Here is a 21,804-nt window from a genome sequence, read left to right on the forward strand (position 1 = left end):
AAACCCCACATTTTCAGATGCTGTTCCATAAATGTGTATTGAGTGTTTATTGTCAATGTCATGTGCGGTCTACCCGGATAGCAATGGCCTCTTCAGAAACTTTGTGAGGAATACTGAAATATTTCCTATCCACCAAGCAGAATAGTTTTGGCAGCAATTGTTACATATAAAACATCCAAATACCATTGCTATTTATACATATGTAGTTTATATTTGAATGCATTCCAACATATATCACATTTAATAACAAAAGGTGTTATTTAACTGAAGGCAAAAAAAGAAAACAAAAAATTGTATTGACAATGCCTAAAACTACTCCGTATAATGAGAACAGAAGAGCGTTTTCCCACAGCTACTGCAGAGGAGAAACAGACGAGCAGAACACTAGAAATAACGTGCAACTCAGCTCTGTTGGCCTTGCTGTCCTCCCTAGAGGAGAGACACTTAATCATGTGGTGGAGAGCCACATCCACCGTCCAGCTTCCATGACTCTATTCTAGTTAGATGTTCTCTGGATCTCCTCTGCAACTCTGGGCCAGCGTCTTCCCTCCACAGGAAGATGACAAGGCACTCAGAGAACTCACAGCTCCTCCTTCTGCTACTGGGCAGCCTCTGAGTTGAATGTCATGTCCACAATATCTGTCTCTCTAAAGCCAGGGGTAGGGAACCTATGGCTCGCGAGCCAGATGTGGCTCTTTTGATAGCTGCATCTGGCTCACAGACAAGTCTTTAATAAAAATAATAATAATGTTAAAAATATAAAACATTCTCATGTATTACAATCCATTCATTTCCTGCCGCTCATGTTCATGGTTGTGGGTGGCTGGAGCCAATCACAGCTGTCCTCCGGGACAACACCAAATTTTTATTGGATAATGCATAATGTACACAGGTCATTGTATGGCTCTCACTGAATTACATTTTAAAATATGTGGCATTCATGGCTCTCTCAGCCAAAAAGTTTCCCGATCCCTGCTCTAAAGCAGTAGCTATTTCTTTTGATGCCCACAATCCTGGACTGTCGGGTAGGTGAGCAAAGAGTATGCCAGGACTGTGCCTAGTGGGGGGTGTTATTTTTCTTTAATTGAATTAAATGCTGTCATTGTGTCAGAAAGAGAACTTTTTTAATAAGCAAAATCTCAAAAATAGGCTTCCCACAACACAGAAGCCGGTGAATTTTCAATTACCCCTCTTTCGTTCCATCGACTATCTCCCGCTGAAGAACTGGCGATTTTACTAGTAGTAGCTAGTTCATGCCCATGATGTGTGTGCTGCATGTGCAGGCATTTTGGTGTTGGACACTATACTCATGGGTTCCGTGATTAACATTGTTTTGTACCTTAAGCATAGATGGCATTTTAAGAATTAATTTCTATTATGTATGACACGCATGCCTCTATCCAGTTTGGAGTTAATGTTAAGACAAAAGTCAGAATTTGGCCCTGGGCAATTAGCTCAATTAGCTCATTGTCCCAACATGCTGAGGTTATGGGTTCTATCTCTAGTAAGGGCACATACAGGAGTCAACCAGTGAATGCATGATTGAGTGGAATAACACATCAATATTTCTCTTCCTCTCTGCCTTCTTCTTCTCTCTCTCGCTCTCTAAAAAAAAAAATCAATTAAAAACCAGAATTCAGGCATTAATTTAAAATGATATATCGCTATATATCTTCAAGGGGCACTGAAATACCTTCTATTAGACAAAGTCTTTTTCTGTTAAATGAGGATCCAGAATGCTAAAACCAGATATATTAGCATCTAATTGCATAGTTTCACTTTATCAAATTGTCAACGAAGTAAACAAATCAATTAATTCTGTGGAGCAGGCTGGCCAGTAATGGAAACAGGTATAATTAGTTCATTTTTACCATTATACATTTCCTTGTAGCCACACTTTTATTAAGTTAAATGCCTTTTAAACTTTAAGTAAAAAAATTATAGCACAGATTAAAAACATAATAAATGGACCCAAAAAGGAGACATTGTATAGAAGGAATGAAAAAGAGTTATATTTTAAAATGTGTGACCTTAGTAATTTGTCTTTCAAGAACAAGAGAAAGTAAATTTTTGCATGCTGTTAAATCTTTTTAGCATTTTAGATACCATTTGTTTTGTTATTGCATAACTATTCTTTTTATTTATTTAGTGAGAGGAGGGGAGGCAGAGACAGAGTCCCACATGCACCCCTATCAGGATCTACCCAGCAAGTCCACTAGGGGCCGATGCTCTGCTCTTCTTAGCACCTGAGGCAAGGCCATGGAGCCATACTCAGCACCAGGGGCCAACTCACTCCAATCGAGCCATGGCTGCAGAGGGGAAGAGTAAAGAGAGATGGGTAGAGAGCAAGAGAGAGAAAAGTGAGAGGGGGATGGGTGGAGAAGCAGATGGCCGCTGCTCCTGTGTGCTCTGACCAGGAATCTAACTGGGATATCCAAATATAGGGCTTGCTCTACCACTGAGCCAATTGGCTAGGGCCTTGTAAGTATTCTTTTATTGGTATAAGAACATTAACTAAAGGTGGTCTCATAATTTAAAAAAAAAATAAAGACAAAAAACTCCATGGCTTTTTTAAATTACATTAATTTTAACTCGCAAAATTCAATCTAATAAAGTACGTATCTTGTTTTTACTACATGAACATAATTAAACCTAGTAGAAGGTAAAAGACCAGAAAGGTTTATTTTCCAACTTAAACAGCCTTGCAATGATGTACAATCAGGAAGCACCTAAAGATATTTCGGCATCTGTACCCTACATAATATAGACTTTTATTTTTATTATTTGTAAAGCCAGAAGGCTTTACTTCCTATAATCAGAAATCTGGGACTCTAAAACAAAGCAGAAAATAATAAGTTATGGTTGTCAGAAGTCTTTCCATTAATATTCAGGTTTTACATGTTCACTTTTATTTTATTCTGCTTTGTGCAAAGTTAGCTTCTAGTTATGAAGCAAAAGCAAATAAAGTTGAAATACTTTCAAAAAGCTCGAAAATACTTTTTTAAATCTAAGTCAACAAGACTATAAGGGGATCATACATAATCCACTCTAAAGCACAGAAATCTTCCTGAAATAGAGGTTTAGTTATAATTCCTATAGTATTTAAACATGTATATTCAATAAAATTATTAACTAGAAAGAGTAGACTATGGTTTTACTAGATTAAGAGAAGCCTATGAAATTGAGTTTAATCACAGAGAGCTAAAACTCTGTGAACAAGCCCAAAGATGTGTGGTGAAGCAATGATCATTCTTGTGATGTTACACGTGTTTCCAAATCAAATGTTCACAACTGAAATTTCAAAATATTTTCGTCATATTTTGTAGTTTTCATCTCTACCAGTAATCAAAACAAAGACAAAGGAAGACTCTTAGGGATCTAAAAAATATTTATTTATGTGATGTTGGCATTATTCCAATAATTATATGTTCATCCAACATATTTTATGATGGATCTAGGAAAATCATGCCAGTTTATTGATTGAGGTTTTTATTGCCAGCATAACGACGTGTGTTCTCCTGTATAATTCCAGTATTGGGAACAAACTAGAAAAAACTCTCTGTAATTGAAGAGGAACAACTGTGAGGGACCTAGAAGTGTTCTGAAATTAAAGAGTATCATTAGATTCCACTTTGTACTTTTGCTTTGAACTAACCTTTGCCCATTCTGGAACTTCATATCACGTATCCAATTTCCTACTGCCTAATCTCTTCTCCATTCGGTTGATAAATCTTCATTTTGTTTGTTTTGGGTCTAGGAATAAATTAAGATCCTTTGGTCTTGTCTTTTTATTTTCCATTATTATTTTTTAATGTGAGCATAGGTCATTAAATCACAATCAATGCAAAGACAAAATAATATGGTGCCCAAGCAATAAATTATCATGTCTTGTGTTTCAATAACCCTCTATGCAAGAATAGCATCACTCTTTGCTTCTGTAAAAGCCCCAGCTCTTAAAAAACAGCTTGATGGACTGACAAGCTATATTTATTAATATTTATTAAATAAATAAATAAATAAGGGAATTTTTTTCTGTCAATACTTTTTGCTTAATTCTAAAAAATTTTGAAGGAAACATTTTTTTACAAATTCTTTAAAAATTTTTTCTAATAGTCATTTGATATAAGAATCTTGGAAATCTCTTTCCAGTCATTGCAAAATACTGAATAATATGTATTATTTAGGAGTCTAGGGAAAAGGAAACTTGTATGTGTTAAATCTTATAATATATTCCCCTCTATAGTACTTATGGTAGCAGTCAGAAAAATAATTCTATAGATCAATACAGGTGATGAACAAGCTAAAGGTATTATATAATGCATTATTGTATGATATATATATGTGTGTTATCTTTAATATAAATTAATTGTGTATTCCTATATAATTATTTATGTTTATTAGATACTTTTCTTAAGGCAACAGGTATAATATTTTCTCTTTTTTCTCTTGTGTCTGAGAGAGGCCACACATTTTTGGAGTTCAGACCTCTGAAGATATTCTGGGAGAGAGGAAGGAGAGGCTCTAATTTCACATGGTTTCCACAGTATCACCATGACTGCCCCACCAGTTTCCCAGTAGTTTTCATGGGCTCAAAAGTATCCTCCTGAGATTCATGTCTATCTGGAACCTCAGAATGTGACCTTATTTGGCAGTATGGTATTGGCAGACTTAAGTATTTAGGTTAGAATAAGGCTCTTAGTCTATTAGAATGAAACCCTAAATTTATTAACTAATGTCTTTAGAAGAAGATGACAATGACAAGACACACAGACTCACCCAGAGAAGAAGGTCATGTGACAAGCAATGGAGACAGAGACTGGCATGATGTAGCTATAAGCCAAGGAGCTCCAAGGGTTTCCAGCAACACCAGAAACAAAAAGAGAGGCACGGGACATTCAGTCATTCAATTGGAGCCTATAGAAGGAATCAACCCTGCCCAGACATTGATTTCAGACTTTGGTCCTCCTGGACAGTGAGTCAAAAATTTCTGTTGTTTTAAGCCACCATATTTGTGGAATTTTTTAGGATAAGACTAGACAGTTAATATAGGACTCTAGAGAGAATGCAAATGAAGTAGGAGACCAGTATCGAGAATAAGTTAGGTTGGGTTTAAATAAAGCCAGACAGTCGGCTTTAAAACCTTTAAAATATACTGCTCACAAACATTGGGGGATCTTTTATCATTTCATATTCATTTTGAAATATCCCTGTTGGGCAGATAAAATATATTATGCTCATTTTGTTAAAGATGGCGCTGCCCACGTGGAAGCCTGTTGCCCAGGTGATTGCTTGGGATGGGCTTGATTGTATTAATGTGTGTTGGGGGAGGACTTTTGTGCCAAAAGGTTTTAAAAGGAAGGGAGATCACATTGTTCCAAGAGAAGAGAGATTACATTCTAGGAGGAGCCCATGCTGTGGGAGAGCAGAGAAAGGTCACATGGGGGAGAGGAGAGGCAGCCAAAATGGAGGAATGCTGAAGAAGCCAGTTTGTGCATAGAGAAGGAGTTGGGGAACAGAGGTGAGTAAGTCTGGTGAGCTAGAAACCTTTGATTCTAGGAAACTCGGATAAGTCAGTAGCTCTGTGAGCACTGAATGAGTGGGTTTTGGAGCCCAGTGTGTGTTTTTACTTGCCCGCTGGGTGCAAGCTAGGATTAAAGGTAATGGCCCACCAGTTTTTGGCTCTGTTGTTTCATTATCGACTGTCTGAATCTAATGCGAACCTGCATGGGCCAGGCGGCTGTCATGGTGGCCGTGGCTACTGGCTTTACAGTCCCTAATGTTTGTGAGCAGTATATTAAAACAGACGGATATTCACATTTTATCCTATGATAGTCTCTTTTATTTATGAGCTATTTTGGCTGTTTAAAAAGAATTTGTATGTAATGTTGCTCCTCTGTTGACTCAGGAGGCCCCAGGAAGGAGACGGACGGCTGCTATGACCCGTGTGAAGGATGGCATTGCAAAAGCTCTGTTAAGTCACAGATCATTGCTGAAATTTCTTATCGTGTTGTCAGTACTACATAGAATAGTGAAATCGTCAAAGGACATGGGCCTGAACGTTACATTCATGTTATATTACTCTACAGAGAGCTAGGGGGTGATTACTAAATCAATGAAATCTTAGCAACTGTATTCAACATTACCTTTTTTAAAAAATATAGAAACTTCATAAAATATGTCTAATGGTAAACAGATATGTATATCTCTTGCTACAATTCTTTAATATTTTTTTAATTTATTGGTTTCAGAGAGAAAAGAAGTGAGAGAAAGAGAGACATCCATTTGTTGTTCTACTTATTTATAAATACTTTGGTTGATCCTTGTGTGTGCCCTGACAGAGGATCGAACTTACAACCTTTGCATATAAGACAATAGTCAACTGAGCTACTCTGCCAGGGACTCCTGTAATTTTTTATTTTCAAAATATTCTATTTCTTCATTACAGAAATATCATATATATATAAAAAAATTAAACGCCTCCCACTGGTCAAACGACACTTCAACACCTATTGACAGCGTCTCATAAAAATTTCACCTTATTTACTGGTGTTTATCCAGTTATAAGTGCTTGCATTTAAATTTGAAAATTGGTAAAAGAAAATAATGTAATATCAGAACAATATTCTGCTACTTAATCTTTAGGTGACTGTGAATATGTAGGATATTAATGGTTGTAAAGCTGTTTGTATTTTTACTATATTAAAAATGTATTCTTTTTATGACTTGTCTCCTTGTGCAGGCTTTCTGGATTTTGGTATTTTACATTTCATAAATATGATGTAGGGAAATACATTCAATGCAAAACCTTTGATTATAAAACATAATCATCTTGCCTTGTGTGATTTTATTCTGGGTGTGCATATGCAGTTTAAATTTATACATGCATGCACATCGCTTGAAATTGTTCCCCATTTTTAAAGGAAGATAATTTTCAAGCCCTTCAAGAAATAAATATAAATGTTCCTTTACTCAAGCCCCGTGCTGCAAGATATCAAATCCCAGGAGAATTAAGGACAGCAAATCTCACATTAGTGTGTAGCTATGACATTTTACAGCAGGCAAATTGAGCTTGCATAGTGGAGCCCAGCTGCTGGCTTAAATCAGCTGAAAATGAAATGGGAACATCTTATTGAAATGTTCATTTGATATAGGTGACTATCTTTCCAAGAGGAATAACTTGAACTTAATTTATAGGGAGGGCTACAATGATAAGTCAGGAGAGGTGTCTAGATCACAAGAACACATCAAAAAGGACGAAATATAGATGATAAAACATTGAAGTATCGAAGAGATTATGCTCCAAAAGGCTGGGGAGCAATCTGAAAGGTATTTGCTTTTTGTGTTCTCCCATCATTCATGAGTTAAGTGCAGGATGACTGGCGCAGAGATTCATTTATTTACCTATTGGCAATGAACCTGCCTTTTCTCAGATGAGCCTTCGCGTTCACCTGGGAGGCAAGTGTATCTCTTTTTTCTTGTGACAACAAATGACGTGTTCTGTTTCAATGATCTCCTATTTGTCAAAATTATCATGTTACTCAAATTACAAAGAATCTCATGTTGACATAGCTGTGTTCAGGCTTCAGTAGGAACAAGTCAAGAAGAGGTTTCTGGGCCAGTGGCTACAGTGCATCAAAAAAGAAGTCACAAAACGCCTCTCGGAGGTTATCTCCTTTGTAAAAATAAAAAATAAAAATCTGGTTAAGAAAGCATATACTAAAGGGATTCACTTGCCTGTCCATGTTTTCAGGTATTTTATGAATCCCTTTGATGCTTAAAGCAAGGCTGTTAACAGGTGGATGCTTGGCAGGGTCAGAAGTAAGAGTGGATTAGGTGGAAGTAAGATGTGGTCATTGGAAACCTGATCTCCTTGACTTCTGTCAGCTTGTTCAGGCCACAGAGAATATGTTCATGTATGGCGTGCTGTCCCTAATGATTGACTGAATTGACCTTCACTATTGAAATCCAGTCGCATAATCTCCACAGTTCCCCAGAGGGTCTCTGGGAGAATGAGTCCCAGAGGCCTGCCCTGGAATGCAGCTCATTAACGCCCTCAATTGACTGCAACCCTCCCTGGTGCCACTGTCCCTGGGCCTCATTGCAGCTTTTTGGGATTAGCCTACCAATAAATTACCTGCTCTCTTTCTCAGAGTCTGCCTCCCAGGATACCTGCACTAAAACGGATGGAGTATTCCATCAAGATTATATCTCAACGTGTTAATTCCTTCCCTGTCAAGTGACATTTATGTTGTTTCCACTGTTTTATTGCTATGAACAATGCCGCTCGGAACAGTCTTCTGCGTATCTCCTGAAGTGCTGCTCGTGCATACAAATCGAGTTTTGAGGAATGTACACTCAACTGTTAGCATTGCTTATTTCTCCTAGGTAGGATTAGAGAGCATTGGACTTCCTGTAGAAACCTTTCTCATTTCAAATTTTTTACAATGTGACTGTATTTACAAATAGGTTTTCATATATGAATACATAGATATGAATATGTATATGAATGAATGTATATAAGAATAACAAGAATTAGTTAAATACAGATTTGAAAGCTATATAACTTCCTGAATATATTTCTTTGTCACATATCTGGTAGTAAAGCATACTGTTTAAAGTGTACACTCTAGGAACAGACTGACAAGGTTCCATTTCCCTGCTAATAGAATGACCAGGGACAAGTCACTTCACTTATCACTACCTCAGTTTCTCCACTTGCAAAAGGAGTTGGTAATAACTCACAAGTTTGCTGTTGGGAATAAATTACATATACTAATCATAAACAATTTTGCCTAGTACTTAGTCAGCATTACATGACTTCTATCTGACACAATTTAACTCACATATATTGAAAACTTAATTGACAGGCATATAGATAAAACAGATATGGCTTGTTTCTTTCAAGATACTGGATATTGGGTAGAAAAGATAAGCTACAGACCTAAATTATTTTAACATACACAAGAACCTATGTGATTAATGCAAAGATAGTGATATTGAAATGCAGATTTTGAGACACTTCTGCTCAAAACCTTTTTTGCTTTTGCTCTATCCTATCTATTATATCAGCGATTCTGGGGGGGAGAGGGGATAATTGATTCCCAAATTATGTTAAAAAGGCATAGGACAATGCAAATTAAGATAAAAAAAAACTTTAAACCAACTTCTATTTTATTTTGGAAAGTAAATCCTTTCTAAAATTTATTTAATGAAGTGATACAATTGTTTTGGAACATAGACCAATTTCTCAAGACATCTCAAAGTGCTGGTATAGTTTAGTTCAAAATTATTGGTCTGCAAACCATCTCAGCTTTAAGATCCTTGTAGTATGCTCCTATCACGGGTATAAAATACTCTGTATCAAATTGAAGCAATTTTCTTTTTTTTCCAAAATGTGACACTTGCCCTTTTTTACATTCCACAGGTTTCGTACTTTAGCTGATGGTACTTCTCAGGTGTTCATCACCAACACTGCTGAGACAAGGCTGAGTTCATTGCTTTCTACAGCAAAGAACCGTCTCAAAGTGGAGAAGGGAAGGTCAGTATTTACTGAGATGCAGATGTCTGGTGTCAAGTGCATCTTTCAGTGTATCAACCTGATGAGGATTGGGTAGGAATTATTTGCAACAGCTCAAGATTTGTAAAAATGGTGTTGGATTTTGGCCAGAAGTTCAAATAATTTTAGGGCATAAACTCTCTGCTGAAGTTTTTCACTGAAGAGTGTTTGGGCTTCAGGAGGTTGAAGTAACAAACAATCAGTCTAATTACCTTGTCAGGGAATCACAGAAAAGTGAATCAATTCTAATGAAGACAGAAGCAGCAAAGTCTTGCTGAAGAATACTGCAGTCTGGCTTAGGTTTCCAGTGTCCAGGCCAAGAGTGGGGGTAGATGGTTCTGGTTCTCAGAGTTATTTGCCAGAATACCTCAGGAAATTTTGTTAAGAAATATGAATTCTACCATCAGGTGTTTATCAAGCCATGAGTCATCGAGAGCACTTTACATGAGGCCAATAAAAGTTCAAAATTAAGATAAATTAATATAGAGGTCAAAAAGTTTTTGGAAGTGATAAGAATTTTGTTTCTTCAATTTATTTCCTAGCCGGAGAGAAATGATGATCATATTTATTATCTGTCAAATATTAACAAGTTTCTCTACCTTATTTTGCCATTGTAAATCAGTAGTAGTACTGTCAAGGTGGAACTTCTAGCACCAATATATTATAAAAATAGTACTTATGCTGGAAAGTCATTTTTTTTTTGCAAGTGATTTTTACATGCCAATTAAATAAATAATCACTTGTATTTATGATCACAAAAAAGGATGGTGTTTCTGTATTTATTTTTTCTTAGATTATGAATCAAGAGTTTACATTCCCAAGCCAGATTTTATTTTTTCAAGGCAAAAAATCTCACTTGTGCCTGATCAGGCAGTGGCATAGTGGATAGTGTTGACCTGGGACACTGAGGACCCAGGTTCAAAACCCTGAGGTTGTCAGCTTGAATGTGAACTCATCCGGCTTGAGCACAGGCTCACCAGCTTGAAGTGGGATCATAAACATGACCTCATGGTTGCTGACTTGAGTAAAGGGTCACCGACTCGGCTGGAGTCACCACCCTCCCAACCCAATCAAGTCACACTGAGAAAGCAATCAATGAACAACTAAGGTGCCGCAACTATGAGTAGATGCTTCTCACTCTCTCCCTTCCTGTCTGTCCTTATTGTTCGACCTATACTCTCTCTGCTAAAAACAAAACAAAACAAACAAACAAACACACATTTGTACATTTCTCCTTGGATGCAAAGATAATGTCTTCTAATGTTCCTGATTCTGATTTTTTCCCTTGTTTTCAAGCTGGATAGAAGGCAAAGGAAGAATTAAGCCGACATTGAATCAGCTCTCTGCCCTTCCCTGCCATCTGTTACCAGAAGCAGAGTGTTTCTGCTGCTAGGCAGAAAGGAAAGTGAGAATACAGTCTTTTCATTAGCACTTTACCTCCTCAGCTTCAAAGAACCCCAGAGCTTACCTCTTTGGGTAGGCTGTGAAAGCAGCTTGGGCTATCAAGGTGGCCTAAGGCAAAATGTTGAAGCCAGGGAACAATGGCCTTGAGTGATCTGCCTTCTCTTGCTTAATAACTTCGCTTTCCTCTGGGGCAGTCACTTTTGTTCCTTTTCAGAATTGTATATTCCCCTTTCAGGAAAAGATTGGATCTCCTCATTTACAACACAGAATAAATATATATCAATGAGCTACCTCTCTGAAATACTTTATTTTTCACTTTCAGTGGTATTGTGAAATAAAATACTATCCTGTCCTCATTAAAGAATTGTAGGCAACAGCTTTGCAGATGAGGGGATATTTTGAAGGAGAGAGTTGCCATTCATATATGAAATCAGGCCACCGAGATTGGATTTCCAGGCGGTTGTCATTGTGTTCTCAACATACTCTTCCGCGTGTAAATCTGGAAAGAGGTGCCTTTGAGTTTTACTTTAATTGTCAAGGAACATAGAAATAAATTCCACCTTTAAAGAGATGATTACACCCAATTATGTCTGTGTATTACCTATTACAGAATATGGCATTCCAGAGCAGCCTAGGGAGTAGGGCAAGTGACCACCTAATTGTACAGGATATAGGTAGAATGGTGCCTATGATGACAGTAATAATAATAACAGGATGCAGTAGAGAAATGAAGGGCAGTAATATCATCCAATGAGGTTTTGGTGCTTTAAGGTCATTAGCAGTACAAGGTGATGCTACTTTAAAAGGTGAGAATGAAATCAGGGCAGAGCAAAGGCTGATTCCCGTTGTGCAACATTTTAGATCACTTCTGAATAGGGATCCCATCCAAGATACTCTGGCTGCTCAGGAAAGTACAGAGAAGGAAGACTTATTTTAACTAAAGCCATTTAGCAGGTTATGTTTAAAATCAATGTAAAAGTTGAACAGAATAGCCATGGGCTGCCTCCCCCTCCCCCCCAAAGATCTAATTCCTTTGTAGACATCCCAGTTTGGATTCTATGACTAAATCAGTGGTGAGAGAATAGTATATTTTCATTGTCTTTGACTTATGGAGCACATGACGGAAGCTATAACCTGATGAATAAGGCAGACCTGTTTTGATAAACAGCACATTGCAGTTAAAGAAAAGGGTAAGTGGAAATAACAAGTCAGCAGAATTGTTTCGCAAATTCTCTATTTGGCAAAGAAGCAAATGTTCCTTATAGGAAAGCAAGCAGAGCCTGATTTCAGCATCTAGGTGTTCTTCTGTTTTTGTTTTGTTTTGTGTTAATGTTTTCCTCTTGCCAAGTCCATTTTGTCTTTCCGTTCTATAACTCATCAGGTCCATCTGTGATGTGGTCACCTTCCTTCAGCTCTGTTGAGATCAATCTCTAGGCTGAAGAAGGAGCCAGCCACTCTTGTGCAGGGTGCCCAGACAGCAAACTGAAACTTCAACAGTTTCCATGTCCCTGTAAATGCTTGACCAGAAACACAGCTATCCAGCCAGCCAATTCCCAACCCCAAGCCCACACGGGGCTCTCTACTTCCTTCCTGGTTCCTTACTCATTTTCTTTGTTTTCTTCCTTGTTGCTTATTCCTTATCCTATAAATCAGGGGTCCCCAAACTACGGCCTGCGGGCCGCATGCGGCCCCCTGAGGCCATTTATCTGGCCCCCACCGCACTTCTGGAAGGGTACCTCTTTCATTGGTGGTCAGTGAGAGGAGCATATTTCCCATTGAAATATTGGTCAGTTTGTTGATTTAAATTTACTTGTTCTTTATTTTAAATATTGTATTTGTTCCCGTTTTGTTTTTTTACCTTAAAATAAGATATGTGCAGTGTGCATAGGAATTTGTTCAAAGTTTTTTTTATAGTCAGGCCCTCCAACGGTCTGAGAGACAGTGAACTGGCCCCCTGTGTAAAAAGTTTGGGGACCCCTGCTATAAATGCATCCTGCCTAATGCCCTAGTTTGAAGTTCTCCGGACCATTTGAAAACAGAGACTGCAGGCTTCATGAACTGTTAAATCTGAGTTTGTTTGTACCACCAAAATTATCTTCTTTAATAATTTTTAACAGATCAAAACCTTTTACTCACAGTCTGAATTATTCTTAAGTGTTGTGTATGAGTAGGAATACCTGCATGTATATACATATACATATACATATGTGTATATATATACACATATACATATAAACATGCGTATATATACATATATGAGCATATATATGCACATATATCCATATACACATAACACACACACAAAGAAATAATCCAAAAGCAATATATATATATATATATGAAGACATGTGATTTGTCTGAAACTAGATAATTCTCTTGATTTTTCTGTTCCTTTGATCAATGTTTGTATGACCTAATTTTGACTAGAGACAACTTTAGAAAGAGCTATTTTAAAATTCATTGTAACTATCTATGTGAAGAATGTAGCTTACAGAAAACCCCATGAGAATTATGCTATATATTATAGAGAAAAATACAAAAGGGTATATTATAAGACCATATGACCATAAATACCTTATTATGTTTTATCATCATGTAAAATGATATTGGAAAGCTCCCTCCAGTGCCAGTTTTCTCATGAAGTTTGTCTAACAAGGTCTCTCCGTCCTCCAAACTTCATAGTTCTTAAAGTCAATATTATTTGCAGTGGTAAAATTAAACATTCATACTTATTCTTTAATTGTTCCATAAGCATTAATTTTGTCTCTTTAATAAAGACTATAAAATCTTCAGGGACAGCAACTTTTCCATACTTCAAAAGCTTTGATTAAAGTACTTATTACGATTTGGAATGCATACTGAATTCTTAATAAGTATCTGTTAACATTGATATGCTAAATGATGAACAAAAATGGATACAGGAAGGAAAGAGAAAGAAAGGAAGGAAGGAAAAGAAAGAGAAAAGACAGAAAGGAAAGAAAGCAAAAGAGAGGGGAGTGAGAGAGTGAGAGAGAGAAGAAAAAAAAAACACTCTCTTTAAAATATAGCCAGAGGCCAGGGAAGGAGGGTGAGAAAGAGAATGTAGAGAAGGGAGCAAAATTTGTGAAAGGGGGTTGTAAAGCCAGGAGCCACGGCCACCATTACTGCCGCCTGGCCAGTGCAGGTTTGCATTAGATTTGGACAGACGGTAATGAAACAACGGAGCCAAGAAGTGGTGGGCCATTACCTTTTAATCCTAGCTTATACCCAGCGGGCAAGAAATACACACAGTGGGAAAAGACTTCCCTTTCCATTCAGGCCTCCCAAAGCCACTGACTTATCCGAGTTTCCTAGAATCAAAGGCTTATTCACCTCTATTCCCCATCTCCTTCTTTCTGCACAAACTCTGTACAAACTGGTTTCTCCTTCAGCACTCCACCATCTTGGCTGCTTGTCCTCTCCTCCACATGGCCTTTCTCTACTCTCCTCCTGTATGGGCCCCTCTGCCCCATTTTATAGTGTAGAAATCAAAATCTTTAATCCAATATAAAACAAGGAAGTCTCTGATACAAAATCACTTATCAGAGGCATAAATGGGATTCCTCATGAGAGTGCACCACCCTTTTCATGCAACAGTCAAGAGTGTGTGGAAAAGCTTAGTCTTAAAACTAAGCCTTAGGCTATAAGGACCCTGCCTGCTTACAGCCTGTCTCTCACACCCAATGCAAACTATAAGTGAGCAAACATATACATCATATTTACAAACTTATTTGACCAACAGGGGTTAGAAGAAACAAACTCTAGTTGTGAAATAAATAAGACATGGAAACATCGTGTATAGCATGGCAACTATAGTTAATAACACTTACTGCATTTCAAAGTTGCTAAGTAAATCTTCAATGTTTTCATCACAGGAACAAACTTTTGTAGCTCGTGTGGTAATGAGTGTTGACTGAGCTTGTGGACCCCAAGCTTTTGTAGTTGCCTATGGTGCGCAGAGTCTAATCTGTTACGTACACAAGGTAGGGGCTCTGGGGGCCTTGGTATCCCTGCAGTGCAGAGTGGAATCTCAGTTTCTTAGTGAAATCTCAAACGTGAGTGGCAGTGATGTTAATTTGAAAAAAAAACCCAAAAACTAAATACCAAGTACACATACCTACCCAAGGCAGTTAGGAGTCTTGGAAAAGAGCTACTGTTTTTTCCTCCCTCATTTATTTTCCTTCATGGAATATTGTTGTTGTTATTCTTTGTTTAGTTTTATTTTATGATTGTCTTTCTACCTTATCCTGTGCATAAATCTTAGATGAATCTAACTTAGATTTATCACCCACCAGGCATCTAACTCAATTATCTGGTCCCAGCTGTTGTGTTAGGTATATAGTACTTCTGTAACACAACACATCTTCAAGGGAAGTGTTTGATTTATCTAAAGTACTAACTAGGCTGTGTATTGTAAGCTGCTCGAGGCTTATTTTTCTCCTAAAATCTCCTATTACACCAGAAAAAAACAGACAAACAAAACTATAAAGCTTCTTTTTGACAGTACACATATTATTGTATAGAAAGGCTCGGTCGTCTTGCTAACATGTTAATAAATATGTTAAGGTTAATTAGACAAAATGTTAATTATAAGGAAAAAAAGCACATACAGAGACAAGAAAAACAAGCTTGGTGCTGACTCTTCTTTAATATAATGAATTTAGGTTACACAAACACTTCTAACATACTTTTCTACTTTCTTCATTCTGTATAAGTACCGCGCGCTAACCGATTAACCGATTGCGCCACTGGAGCTCCTACTTTCTTCATTCTGAACACAATATTCACTTCATTTCAGCCTTATTTTACTACCATCTATATATTAATTATTTAATAGATAATGAAAGGCCTAGAGCAGTGGTTCTCAAACTTTTTGAAGTTGGGGTGCATTTAAAATCCTACAAATAGTTGTAGGCACACTATATACAAATTTCTGAGAAATATGTTATGATAATTATATCAAATATTAAAGAAAAAATATAAAGTCCAAGCATGTTTACATGGTAATTAAATGAAATAAATATAACAAAATTAAATTTATTCTGACATTAAAAATCATTTTTATGTTACCTTTATTGAGTTATACTTTTTAGGATTCATAAAAAAGAGGAGTTAAAAAAATGAAAAAAGAGTTATCTTTTTATATATATAGATACATTCTTAGTAAGATTTAGTAAACTTGGCAGGTCCCTGTGTGAATGTGTTTTTTCATTCTTGTGTTTATGAGAAACATGAGCCCGATGTGTCCTAGTGATTTCTTCAATTTTGGGGCATATATTTGAAAGGCAAACTCACATTTCCTCATCAATACATTGAAGAATTCCTCTCTTTTTACTCTTAATTGTGTTGAGGGTAGAAAATCCTAATTCACATAAATAGGATATTGACAATTGTAGTAAAATGTTCAAAGCTTTTTTAGATATTGCCACATATTCTTCTTTAATAGAAATCCAAATTATGTTTGGATTTTGGACAATTCCTTATGTTTCATCATCAATCCACTATCAGTGGATATAGCTGCCAGTTCTTCTTCTTCTGTTAATTTTAAACCAAAATCACTTGAAGCTTCTATAAATGGTTTTCTAATCCAATTGTACTGTTCAATGTTAGGTGATGGAAAATGCTATAAATTAAATTCTACCTGTCAGCCTTCAAGTCCTATTTTATTTACACTTAACTTTTGCTCACTTCCAGAATCAGATTCTTCAATATCACTCTCCTTTTTGAGAAATCCATCTATTTTATTTGGGTATATTTATCTAAAAATAATATGATGATGTGTTAATAATAAATGTAATAATGATTTGTTAACAAAAAGAGCAATATTTCCATAATGAAATGGCATAATCAAGTAACTATATTTATTATTATATCTGGGCACATGCCATGAACCAGTGCAGCTAGTAATTCCAGGTCCTGATTGGGAACGGTGAAAAATTAAGAAAATATGCAGAATTAAGAAAATACGGGGTCGGGAGGGCCCTATAATTGCTGCTGGCAAGAATAAAGTGTGCCCAAAAAATGCATCTTGCTTTATTTATAGAAAATCTTAACTTTACACCAAACAAAGGATAGAAGAAACTTGACTCCAGTCTTTCTGGGGAACATGAGGGGTAGTGTAAACAATCCAGCACCACAGCTTAACAGCCTTTTGCAACCTAATCAGGCAAGTGAGGTGGGGGTTGGGCAGACTGTCAGCTTACAGCCAATTCCCCACACTTCTGTCCCCCCCAAATCTTAAACTCCAAAAACCTTGTTGGTTTTTTGGTCCCCAACAGGCACATGTTTCTCTGGAATACCATAGGGCGCACCTGGAAATCTTCTAGGGAGCACCAGTGCAATCTGTCACATACTTTGAGAACCACTGGCCTAGAAAGAAATGAAAAGGTTATGAAAAAATTGTTAACAGGCAATTAAGAATATCTGTAAATGGCTTGTCCCCAGTAATTCATACCCATAGTTTACACCTGCCAAGGACTATTGTCATGAGATGACAATCACTATGCCCCTCAATGTTTATCAGAATCCAATAGTCACAGAACACACTGTGTATTTCACTAACGGTGAACATTTACTGCCAGGTGCATATGTCCTTGTCATATCTTTTAGTCACCCATATAAAAAAAATAAAAGTATTTCTGACAAGTAACTTCTCCATTGGTGTTGACCAATTAAGCATAAATGTCCAGACTGAGACAGAATTATCTCTAGGTCTTTGTTCTGGTCCCATTTGAAGGCAACCCCTCCAAATGCCATTGGCAGTGACAACTTTGCTGTCCAGTTGTCAATAAAAGTGATTCTATCCCGTGAAGACTATCATGGGATGCTTATCAAAGACCTTTGGCTATTTGCAGATAATTTGCAAGGCATGAGCAGTGGGCCTTCACCTATAGAAACAAATGGAGTGTTCCACTGGATTAATACAACTCTGCTGGGGACCTCAGTGGCAGGAACCCCAGCTAGAGCAATTGCCTCTTGAAGAGGAAGCGATCGCAACCACACAGCTCCCGGCATGTGCATGACTTGTTCTTCTATGAGCTTTTAGTTATTCTCTGCTTTATCGGCATCGCTAACTTTAACTTTACCTAACAGTACTTGCCTCTTCTATATATTTATATAGACAGATAATGTACATTCACATTTTAGTTGTATGAATCACTGTGTGCTTCTCCGTGTGTGTCCCAGTGTGATTGGACATGTGTCCACAGATTATATGCACATATACATACAACACAACCCCCCACAGGCACACGGGGATAAAATTTAGCAGCCAAACATGTTTATTCCAACGAAGTCCTGGTGTGACATTTGTTTAAAACTTCATCTGATGCATTTTATCGGAATCCATGACTTCTCTGAGTGCCTAATCATGCATGGGCAGTCTCAGGTGGAAAGAGGATTAATGTTTCCCATGCAAACTAGTTGGGTGCAGACCTTCTGCAGGCCACTAGCGGTGACTCTGATGTGAGACGAGGTGCTCCAACAGGGAGGAGACCGTGGCTTGTGGATCGGCCTCCACTGTTTAAATGCAGAGTGCTGAGCACCTGGAAGGGGAGATGAGCTGCCACCATGAAACAGGTTCTGATACTAAACCTTCCAGGCAGGAAAGGTGAAAGTGTCCTGTAATCTTAATTCATGCCATTGCTTTAAGAGCCACGTTCACACCGTTCACGGACAGTAACTAAGGGTGCGAATATCAGGCGAACTGCATAAATTTAACTGCGGCTCTAGCTGCCTGCCTCCTGACAGCACTGAGATGATATCAGGGAAAGGTGTGAGGCTTTGGAACTCACTCAGGTGACCTTTCCAGGTGTGTAAATTCCAAGCCCGCCTATTGTAATTATATTTGATGAGTGAACAGATACTACGCATGCAGAAATTGAATGCAAATAGAGTCAGTGTAAATTTTCTACAAAAGTATTCTACTCTCAAATATAGAAATAACAGTTAAGCTTCCAGAATAAGACCTGAGAAAGAAGAACAATTTCTTAGGAGCGGGAAGGCAAGATATGACACGGGAGGGGAATCATGCTGGTCAATTTGTTGGAATCAGAAATCATTGCATGTGCTCGCTTCGGCAGCACATATACTAAAATTGGAACGATACAGAGAAGATTAGCATGGCCCCTGCGCAGAAATCATTGCAGGCACCACAGTACATATCAAACAAAATATTCACCAAAAGGACCCTGGTCATGAGACTATCCTATATCACCATAATACATTACAATTTAAACATTAACTTTATTTTTTTCAGGCATTTTTCAGGCATATTAGACTTTTTCCTTGGTGAAGCTTTGAGCTAGGTAGGTTGGCACTTTCTCTATTTTTTTAACCATCTGAATAGATGGTCCAAGTCTCCCCTTCCTAACAGACTTTACTTTGCTTCCTGAGTTTTCTAGGGGCTGAGAGATGAAAGGTGTTTACTTAGCACATTTCCCACATAGTTGGGAGAGAAATAAAAAAGGTAATACCTATAATCACTTGACTTGAAAATAATCCTAGTATGCAGCTGTTATTAGCTCCATTAAACAGGAGAAAACAAACACATAATAAACCCCCTAGGTTCATTCCATGCCCTCAGACAAGGTTTGTAGGACTAGAAACTAGCTCGGCTAAACTGAGATGGATTGTTCTAGTTCTTAAGTGCTAGGGACCATACGTGCCGATAGTGACAGCTAGAGCTGAGGTGACTTATAGGTTTGTGGAAAGCATGCTGGGGGTGAAACCTGTTGCTAACAATACCTCCAACACAGCTGGAGGGGGAGGCGGTGGTGTCCACATTCTCCACGGGGGACGAGGAGACCTAGTAGGGAGGGTGTCAATAACACTAAGAGACTGCGGCATTGAGCAGCCTGCCTGCTGTTACAAGACAAGTTGAAGCATATTAGATTTTGGAAGAGTTGATTTGAGCTCTGATTGATTTGAAAGAGACAGCACCAAACAAGAAATGTTTTAGGAGTGCTCCTTTGACAGGGGCCAGGGGAAAGGCTTAAGTAAAGAAAGTTTGGAAAGAAGAAAAAATATTGATTGTCCGTAGCTTCAAACCCAGTTGGCTTAGCGTTTTGATTTCCTAACCTTGAGACATTTACAGGCTTGGATTTTGGTTTGCTCATGTAGGTCTGAACAGTATCAGAGCCACCTCCGTCTAATACCCTCCTTGTTTAATTAATTTAACACCTCAAAAGCAGAATCATATTCTGTAGAGATTGAAAGAACTGGAAGAAATAGTAACATAAAGAGAAAACTTCATAGGTTTTCTGACATACAGGTATTTGATTGCACATGAGGGACCCTATTGGCCAGACACGCCAGGGATTGGACTTCGACACATTTTGAAAAGCAAGAAATAGATGTTTCTTTTGTTATAAGCACCTTGAGACATCTTGAAAAAAAAAGAAAAACAAATAATGCCATAGTTTTAGGATATGACTAATTTGAGTCTAGATTGCTTCATTAATATATAGATAATGATTATTTCAAATGTGGGAGAAATAAGGCAGATATTTTGAAAAATTAACACATTTTTGCCTGACCTGTGATGGTGCAGTGGATAAAGCGTCAACCTGGAATGCTGAGGTTGCCAGTTCAAAGCCCTGCACTTGTCTGGTCAAGTAACATATGGGAGTTGATGCTTCCTGCTCCTCCTCCCTTTCTCTCTCTCTCACTGTCACTCTTTCTCTTTTCTAAAATGAATAAATAACTAAATAAGTTTAAATAAAAAATGAACACTTTTTAGTACTGAAAGAAAACTTACAATTCATCTTTGTTTAAATATTTATTATTAAATATCAGCTTTTTCTTTTCTTTTTTTAAAAAGTCATCAAGCTTTTTGTGTAATGATATTTCATAGACTGTCCTTTCCCTTTAAAATGGGAAGTATGTGTCCTTAGGGGGTGTTCTTATTTTCTGTTTTAGCATATGACATCCATATATAATTTACATGTATTATTTCTATTTGCATATTGTAACAAGGAAGATAGTTGTGTATATATATAAATAAACACAGACCAACTCATATGTACATATATGATTACAATTCCTTAAATAGTGCTCTTCTTCACAGATTTTTTTTTTTTTAAAAGTCATACTACCATAATGATTACTCAATTCACTCAATATTGTTCTAGGAAGTATTGAAAAGTATAAAATACATATTGTAAATTCTGTACTAGAAAAACCTTTTGAGAATCAAGGATGTATTTCATGGTATACTTTTCTTTATGCACTTAAATAATTATACGTTTAATTCTATATCTCAGGAAAAGGATCAATATAACTAGCTTCCTCTTTCCATGTATTTTTACTCTACTACCCTGTCCTTGTTTTTGCTATGAAAAATAAAAACTAGGCCTGGCCGGGCAGTGGCACAGTGGATGAAGCATCGAACTGGGATGCAGAGGACCCAGGTTCAAGACCCTGAGGTCACCAGCTTGAGTGCAGGCTCATCTGATTTGAGCAAAGATCACCAGCTTGGACCCAAGGTCACTGGCTCAAGCAAGGGGTTACTCGGTCTGCTGAAGGCCCACGGTCAAGACACATATGATAAAGCAATCAATGAACAATTAAGGTGTTGCAGTGAAAAACTGATGATTGATGCTTCTCATCTCTCTCCATTCCTGTCTGTCTGTCCCTACTATCCCTCCCTCTGACTCTCTCTCTGTCTCTTTGGAAGAAAAAAAAAAAAAAGAAAGAAAGAAAAATAAAAACTAGTAGTAGACTTTAGATCTATGAAGATTGACGAGGTTATCTCATTGTCTGTAGCAAGTGATGGATTAAAAAAAAAGTCACCTAATATAAAAATAAGCAAAAGAGATGAATGTCCA

General features: G+C 37.4%; 1 pseudogene; it reads left to right on the top strand.

Annotated features, from left to right (window-relative positions):
• Positions 1-19,043: 19,043 nt before the first annotated feature.
• On the top strand, positions 19,044-19,112 carry LOC136315799 (U6 spliceosomal RNA; annotated as a pseudogene).
• The last annotated feature ends 2,692 nt before the right edge of the window (positions 19,113-21,804 follow it).

Source organism: Saccopteryx bilineata, chromosome 11, assembly GCF_036850765.1.
Source record: "Saccopteryx bilineata isolate mSacBil1 chromosome 11, mSacBil1_pri_phased_curated, whole genome shotgun sequence".
Classification (NCBI taxonomy): Eukaryota; Metazoa; Chordata; class Mammalia; order Chiroptera; family Emballonuridae; genus Saccopteryx; species Saccopteryx bilineata.